The sequence below is a fragment of the Lactuca sativa genome, chromosome 9 (assembly GCF_002870075.4).
Source record: "Lactuca sativa cultivar Salinas chromosome 9, Lsat_Salinas_v11, whole genome shotgun sequence".
NCBI classification, from domain to species: domain Eukaryota; kingdom Viridiplantae; phylum Streptophyta; class Magnoliopsida; order Asterales; family Asteraceae; genus Lactuca; species Lactuca sativa.
The window spans coordinates 159,389,431-159,398,545 of NC_056631.2; the positions used below are offsets into that span (position 1 = coordinate 159,389,431).

General features: G+C 36.5%; 1 non-coding gene across 1 annotated transcript; it reads right to left on the reverse strand.

The window, feature by feature from the left end:
• Positions 1-8,474: 8,474 nt before the first annotated feature.
• Positions 8,475-8,581, reverse strand: LOC111888211 (small nucleolar RNA R71). Its single transcript, XR_002849117.2, has one exon. It is a non-coding gene; the product is annotated as a small nucleolar RNA R71 (small nucleolar RNA).
• Between the last annotated feature and the right edge of the window lie 534 nt (positions 8,582-9,115).

Below are 9,115 nucleotides of genomic sequence, written 5' to 3' on the forward strand. Positions count from 1 at the left end.
TAAAATGGTGACCGACTAAAAAGGTACAAAACCTGATAAAATGTTAAAATAATTTTTTTTGACAAATATGAGGCATTAGTGAACACAAAAAGAGACTTGTTGATTTGTCGTAATAAATGCGTTTCTAAACCATATAGTGTGTATAATGGAAATTTATTTAGGAATAACAGCTAGCCTTTTATTTCTTAGGTGTCTTTCGAATGTGAAAATATATTCGGTGAGTGGTAGTTTTATGGTATACTTAAGACCTGAAAATTCAACAATGAAGTAGCATTTGGCCTAGAAATACATTTCTTGCGACAAATCAACAAGATCTTCTTCAGTTATATAAGATATAATATATTTATGATTGTAGTATTGATATCTATTAAAAATAATTACAAAATGTCCAAAAATGACATATAGTTTATCATTATTGTGCTTTTTAATAAAAAAATTATCTTTATTTTGAGTTTTTAAAAAATATATATAAGTTTTCTTCAAATAAATTTAATATATATAAAAAGAACAAGTTTCAGAAAAATCTTTAAATTTTAATCTTATTAACTAAGAAATCATTCATGATTTTTTGTTTGCAATTTAACCCTTAAAAATGGCACTAACCGCTTACAATGGTTATTTTGCAAGTGTTTACCGATTTTAATGGTTAAATTGCAATAATAATAATAATAATAATAATAATAATAATAAATTATGGATGATTTTTTATCAATAAAACCAAAATATAGGCTTAAGTTCTTCGACTTCTAAGACATTTTTGTTCAATCTCAAAAACATCATTTAGTACTCAAGATTTCAAAAATCTCTTTCCTATTAAAGCATCTTCGGTCCCAACTTGCTTTGTACCACTGATAATTACAAAGATTATTAATTTCTTCCAATTTTAAAATGACTCATACTCCATTGACGATCTAATTCTGATAAGTGGGGTAGAAACAAAATGTTCACATTTGGTCCCTCGAGTTGATGTTCGGGATGATCAGATCTGATTTTTTCGCAAGATTATTTAACGTGAACATTACATATTTGATTCCCATTCAAGTAAAAAAAAGTCAAAATTTCAAAAACTATCATATTTTCTACTTTTCGAATTTGGAGTTTCATGTTTATTCCACTTGTCAATAGGGAGTATAGCATTGATATATCCGATTTGAGCACAATCTCATGCCTATTTGAAGGTTTTATAATCAAATTCCAATTATAGAAAAGGGGAGAATTTGATATGGACATTCAAAAGAAGATTATGACTATTCAGCATGATGATTTTTAGTGAAACATAAAAATGATTTATTGAAGTCGGGTATTTTTGGTGTCTCGATGAGCATATATGGAGTTTAGTTGTTGTAATTGGCTATATGGTATATGTCTCTCGACTTTGGCTCTTCTTGATCAAGTTTGATTGAAAATCTTGCTCTTGATTTGTTACATGATGCTTTTGGATCTTCATGTCTTTAGCGAATGCACTTCATAATTATTTTGAAGACCAATATGATGTCGAGGGGGAGTTATTAAAAGGATTTGGGAAGCACGGAACTGATTTGGAATTCTTATTTACAAAGGGGGCATTTTTTATGGGTTTTCACTAAAAACTTGTGACAACCCAAAAATTTCCGTTAGTTTTAACGTCGTAATTAAGCACGTCAAAAATTAGCCAAATTTATCCCAAAAATATTTTTGACCGGATTTAAACCCGTTGGAATATTTTAAATAATATTCGTCAAGCGAACCAAAAATAAGGCGGTCTAATTTTAAAAATTGTCGTGTTTAACGGTAGTCGTGAAAAACCCCGTTCGCGGTTGGTGTCGGGTGAACCCCCAACCAGGCCATAAACTCCACCCTATATAAGGGTTGAGTGGGTTTCATTCCAACCCTTTCCACACCTTAGGAGTCTCTCTCTCTACTTTCTCTCTCTACAAATCGGGTTTGGTCAAAAATCGCCTCTTTCAAGCCCCAAACTAGTAAGTGATCTACCCTAACTTGTTGTTTAGCTCATTTAACATGCAAATACGTGTTTAAGACATCCAAAAGTGGAAAAATCATGTGTTTACGGCCCACGAACACTCTTGGACCGTAAACACCCATAAGTGGGGTTTTGAAGCCCCAAAACCCTTCTAAATCACTCCTAGGGCTTAGATATGACTTGTGGACTTGCACATATGGGCTTAGAACACCAAAATCTTAACATATGGGGAGTAAACATGAGTTTACGGCCCAAGAACATTCTTGGACCGTAAACCCATCTTTAAGGACCATAAACACCTTTTTGGGTTTTAAATTACCCCTTAAACACCCCCAAAAGCTTCCATAAGTGCCTAGAACCTTGTATTCCTTCAGGTGATGCACCAAAACATGCCCAAATGAGCAACACTTCAGTTTACGATTTGGGAGGGTCTCCCAAAACCGTAAACATCTTTCCAAGGTGTTTAAGTGCCTTTAACACCTTCCTATGCTCATATAAGTGACTAGAACCTTGCCTACATAGCCTAGAACCACCAAACAACAAGAGAAATGGACTAACATGAGTTTACGACCGTAAACTCATGTGTTTACGGATGTAAACTCCCAAGGGAGTGGTCCAAGGACCGTAAACTCCATAAAGTGTCCATTTTGAGCCCCAACCACTTCCTTAGCCCTTGATTCGACTCTAGCATGATTCTATGAGTGAGATAAGACCTTTAAACATCCCATGACACCACTACCATGAGTTTACGGCCGTAAACTCATGGGGGAAGTGGTCTTGAAACCGTAAACACCCATAAGGGCCATCATTTGAAGAGTAAACTCCAATGTGAGTCCATACGTACCTTATATGCAACCCTTGGTACTCCTAGCACTTGTAGCAAAGTGTTTTTATGTAGTAGGACATCATTACTTGCTTAATTAGTTAATTAAATGACTAATTGGATACTTAAATGTATCATTACATGTTAAATAGGATTCGCGTGTGTGGTCAAATCCTCACTTGACACTTAGCATCCTATACCGTCCATTCATCCGAATCGCCCACGACAGGTGAGTTCATACCCCTGAATTAACCTTTTAAATGATTTTAACTGCTTTTATAGGGGGGAATACAAGTTGATCTATACAGTTATTATATAAATCACATGTGATTAATAACTGTATAGCCAAATACATTTTTACGTGATAACTGTTTATCCAGCTTAAGATGTTCCAAATCTCGCTTTCAACTCTGTTAAAGGTTTTCCAAAGGTTTTCTTCAATTAATCTGTCTTATAAAAATCAATTTCAAAGTTGTTACGAAAGGTTTTTCAAAGGATTCCAAAGGTTTTTAAAACTTGTTTTACAAACTAACATCAAGTCGTAGATTTTCTTATGTGTAAAGGTTTTCCAAGGTTTTCATCGGGAGTTTCTTCTATGTTTTTATTTTGTTAAAATGCATGTATGTATTTGTATAGTTATATAAATAATGTTCAAAAGACTTAGGAAGGCTAGTTCGCCCTATTTCCTTTTCCTCGCTGGGATTTGGTCTGGTGGGTATCTGTATCCGTCCGAAAGTCGTTTAAACATTAGTTGTATATCATGTATACATGTGTAGACATAAAGGTTTCCATCGAACAGTTCATTTCCCTTGGGGAGCAAGGGCATCCTTCCATTCATCGTTCATAGACTTTTCGTTAAATGCATGTCTGTATTTGTATAGTTATATAAATAATGTTTAAAAGACTTAGGAAGGCTAGTTCGCCCTATTTCCTTTTCCTCGTTGGGATGTGGTCTGGTGGGTATCGGTTATCAGTCTGAAGGTCGTTTAAACATTAGTTATATATCGTGTATACATGTATAGACATAAAGGTTTCCATCGACCAGTTCATAGACCATAAACACTAGTAACTATTATAGGAATAGTTAGGAGAGTCTATTTACTCTTTCTAGTACGAGCATTCCAAAGGAGTCAGTTCATTCGTGAGTCTATATCGTTATTTCTAGTACTTACATTAGAATTCAGAATACGAGATGCATCTTCAGGACACGGATCTCCTTGTTGTCAAGTTGGTAACCAGAGTCTCCTGGAGGGAGAGCAGGCATTGTGTGTATAGATCTATACGGGGATAACACTCCCACACCTTGACTGCTAGCTACAGTCCTCGGCCTACCAAGCCAAGGGGTGACAAATGTCACAATTATTCCGACGCTTGCAGGGCGTCAAGTACTCTAGTGTCTATCAGTATGGTTATGAGTATCTCCATGTTTACCTTATAATTCATGGCCTTAAGGTAACGAGAATTAACACGGTATTCTTGAAACAACCCACTTAAGATTACCATTTGTTTTAGACCTTGCTAGCTGTATCGTACATTTGATACTGTCTGGGGTCTGTGTTTCATTGTTTTAGACCTTGCTAGCTGTATCGTTCATTTGATCTTGTCTGGGGTCTGTGTTTCTTTGTTTTAGACCTTGCTAGTCGTATCGTTCATTTGATACCGTCTGGGTTTGTGTTTCCTTTTGTTAGACTGAGCCAGGCGTATTATTCATTCGATACTCTCATGGAGTCTATGATTTCTTTTGCCTTAGTCAGCAGTATTTCTGTTGAGGCATATGTTATTTTCCCCTAGTATTTTTACTAGTGATATTCTCCTACTTTCTTTAAAGTCAAATACCGTATTTTGGTAATGATAGTATTTAAGGGAAAATTTCGCTTTAAAACATAACTCTGTGGAGTCTTGGTAGAAGACTGCTTTTATTTAGAAAATATAGGATTTTCTGGAAAGGACGCCAATACACTGTAGATTCTAAACTACTACTTTTCATAAAGTTATTTTGAATAAAAATGCTTACTTACACAAATGACACTAAATACTTATGAACTCACCAGCATTTATAAAAATGTTGATACTCGCTTTCAAAATAACTTGTATTCTCAGGTCAGCGATAGATAGGTACATCCCAGGAGCTTTTGCGAAGTCAGCCTAGAACCGAGCTGCATCTATACTAGTTTTTGTATTACTTCGATGTCTCTAGGAAATGTAACTTATGTAAAACTATTACTATTAATGCAGTGGTTGTTACTTTGATTACTATACTGCATATGTTGTGATACTTGACATGACGTCATCCACCCCATAACGTTTCCGCCATACCGGTTTTGGGGTGTGACAAAAATCATATTTTTTTTTATTACTTTAGATAGCTTCTGTTGATTATTCCCTTTGGAGTTTTTCTACATTGTTACATATCCTAGAGCCCAATGATGTTTATTGACCATGGAAGATTGAAGATTGTTGATTTCCTCACCATTGCTTCTTATTATGATGTCACGAATGGACTTTTTATTCGCTAGATGTTTTTCAGCCAAAGGAGCATCGTGTTTTCTCCTTGGAAGTGTGAAATGTTGGTAGTACAATAAGTATTGTCGTGAGGGGTATATGTGGACCAAGGTTCTAAAAAGTTTGTCATGGCTCCAAGGTTTGTACTTGCCACCAAACTTTAACGAAATGTCGTCTTAAGGCATATCTGTATATAAAAATGAATAATAGTAGAAAATATATAAAATTTATTAATTATATACAAAATTAACACCTTAAGTCACACTTTACAAACGACATGACTCACCTCACCACAGCTTGAAAAAGCTTGAGGCTTGACATTGCCGTCAAGTCACGTTTGACGTTATTTAGAACATTGATGTGGACTAAGTAAGAGAGACCGAGAACACTTGGTCCGACTTTGCGGCATGATTCTTATCTGATTTATAGATTTCGATTTGAAACAAGCATTCAACTGTCTATCCTATTTTCTAATCGAGTAAGGAGACATTACGTTTGATGACCCGTCAGTGGCAACCTGGACTGTGGAAGGGTTGTGTGTTATAGAATTGTATAGCTCATATTGTCTCTTGGTAAGTATTGAGTGGGTTGTTGATTGGGTTCCTGCAGGTCGATAGGATGATGGTCTTGTGCTTATAGGCCCACTAGGTGTTGGGCGGGAGTCTTCATACCTGTGGATGGCTGATAGCAAGAACGGTGATGAACCATGAGCTTCTCATCCTAATGGTTAGATGGTTTCATGGTGTATCATGAATCATCATGGATTTCACTTATGTGAGTTGGGCCTGACAGTTGTGTAGTGGAGACCCGTGTGTTGGTTCCTTTGTTGTTTGCTATGGTTGAGTGTTTGAGCAGTATGACATTGTTTTGGTGGTAATATGTGCATAATTAGTTAATTATTTAGTATACATTTTTATTCATTTTTAACTAATTATGTGAATAATATGGACAAAAGGTACTTAATATTGTTTAAATTTTGTTTTCAGTTCAAAAGACATGCTTGGGAGTAAAAGGGAGCAAGGGAAAGCAATTGAAGACCAAAGAATGAAGATTGAGGAACAAAAGACCATCTACTCGGCGAGTCCAGCTGAATATTCCAGAAGATAGACACGACTCCTAATCTAAGACGGATAACAACGAGTCTACTCGGCGAGTTGGGTCTGCTACTCGCCGAGTACCCCCTGTTTTGAGATATCTATAAAAATCAAACATTTATCTGATGGGTCAACACTTTTGGCGATTTTTGAAGATCCTTCTACGATTGAGAGCACTGGAAGACGCTGAGGAATTCTAATCTCCAACCTTTTGAAGAATTGAAGCAACTAGGTTAATCATTCCACTTAGCTTTAGGATTTGAGTATGTCTAATCTAGTTGAACTCGTTTTTATGTGTGATTTTACTGCAACTATGAACTAATTTCGTTTTTGTTTCTGTTTGGGGAATACCAAGGAACTCCTATGGTTTAATTCTTAGTTGTTGATTAATTGTTTATTGGTGATCTATTAAATTAAGTTTGTTAAAGACCCTTATGCATTAATCACGATTATTTTCTGTTAATTGGAAGACAATTAAGCTGCATGAACATCTCTTAGTTGTTAACCTCATATGTCTATGTGAACACTAATTCATATGCTTAGGAATAATGATTATGAAACTAAGATTAATAAGACAATAATTAGATTAATGTGTGAGTTTGTTTGAGAAACCATCAAACAAGAGGTTAATTGATTTACTAAATTGATTCACCACTACAAATCTTATTTAATCCAAATCATTAATCTAGGGAATTAATTAGTTTAAACATTTGATCACCGCTTAAATTAGTTAATTGTCTAAGGGTTAGGAGTAATGAACATGAACCTAACCACTTTAATTGGTAGCCAATAACAATTAATCTATCATAAATACAAATAACCATAGGAGTGAATTGGTTGAACCTAAATAGAAACATCTTTATCAAATTTGGTGAATTAGTTGTTTGCTTTAGTCATTTAGTTAATTAAGTGTTGCTTAAGTTTCTAGTCTTGTAAAACTAGAAGAAAAACCTTTTACTTTCATTAATTGTTTTAGTTAAAATTAGTTATTAGTTTAATTTTCCGTTCCCTGAGTTCGACACCTTACTTACTAAACTATACCACTAAAAGACAGGTTCACTGCCTTTGTGTGCTAAATATATCAATAAAAGTAGGGATAAAACAAGTGCATTTTAGCCACATCAAGTTTTTGGCGCCGTTGCTGGGGAACGGTTCTAAATAATTAATCTAATTCCTAATTTTTTCGATCCTTTGTGTGAGTTTACTGGCATAAAGTTACTTTATTGCAGTTAGTAGTCAGTAATTAGGTTTTAGTATCTGTTTTAGTTTTAATATTAAGTTTATAATTTTTTCAAAAACATACTGGTACTCGCCGAGTGCAGTCGCACCTACTCGGCAAGTACAAGCGTAATCAGCAGTTAATTTTCGATTTCTTTTAGTACATTTTTTTACGCTTTTATTCTGTTTATTTCAGGACTTTCATGACCAGAGGATCAAACACCCCGCTGGTACCCCCGTTTGAAGATCCCGAAACCGCATTGAAAGAAACAAAGGAAAGGACGTGGAGAGTTCGAGTACACCAAAGAAGTCACCCTTGTCCAATTTGAAGACTGTTTTTGTGAAAAAGAAGAGCAGCAAGTCAAGAGCATCCAGCGCTTCCTTAGTAATCGACGAACCGGCAAAGGAGGATATCGAGTACGAGACCGAGTAAGAAGAAGAGGACCCGACATACGAGCACGAAACTGAGTCCGAGGAAGAGTTAGCTGTCACAATGGCTAACATTGATGAAATCCCCATGGGAGAATGGAAGAAGAGGATGCGGGACGACACTGGCCCGGGACTTGTGCAACCCGCAATTCCCGCAACTGCTACCTTTGAGCTAAAGGGTCATATCCTAGCTTTACTTAAGGAAATACCTTTTTATGGAAAAGACCATGAAGATGCCTACAAACATTTGGATGAAGTCAATGATGTAGCTGATTACTTCAATGTTCCAAATGTGCCCCGCGAGACTCAGCTACTTCGTATGCTTCCGGTGACATTCAAAGGTGCTGCAAAAGACTGGCTCAAGTCACTTCCCCCCGGATCAGTCACCACTTGGGCCAAGATGAAAGAACAATTCATTGATCACTTTTGCCCACCTTCCAAGATAGCCAAGTTGAAGAAGGCCATTGTTAACTTTGAACAACAAGCTGGAGAGTCGCTATATGAAGCATGGGAGAGGTACAAGAGCTTACTAAGAAACTGCCCACACCATGACCTAAACAGCCAGCAAGAAGTATCCATCTTCTATGATGGAGTCAATGTCACAACCAGGAAGTTACTAGACTCGCAAGGCCCGCTCACAAAGAAGCCACCCCCGGTGATCAAAGAATTGATTGAAGAATTCTCTAAACACTCTAGAGAATACCACAACCCTAGGCATGATGTCACTAGGGGAGCTGCTCATGCAGCTACTGAAGACTTATCCGCGGTCATGGCTATGCTAAAAACAATGGATAGGAGGATGGATAAGATGGATCAAACAATCCATGCTATTCGGGTGGGTTGTGAAAACTGCAATGGGCCTCACCTCACTAGAGACTGTGATTTAGATGAGAATGGCAACAAGAAGGCGCAAGTGGGTTATTCAAGTGGGGGCCGATATGATGAAGACTGGCGCAAACAAAAGAAATATTGGCTCCCTTATGAAGAGTACAAAAAAGCCAAGGAGGAAAGGTTTAGGCAAAAAGGGAGAGGGTTCTACCAAAAGGAGGAGCCGGTGCAAGAAAGGAAGCCAAGCTTGGAAGAAATGTT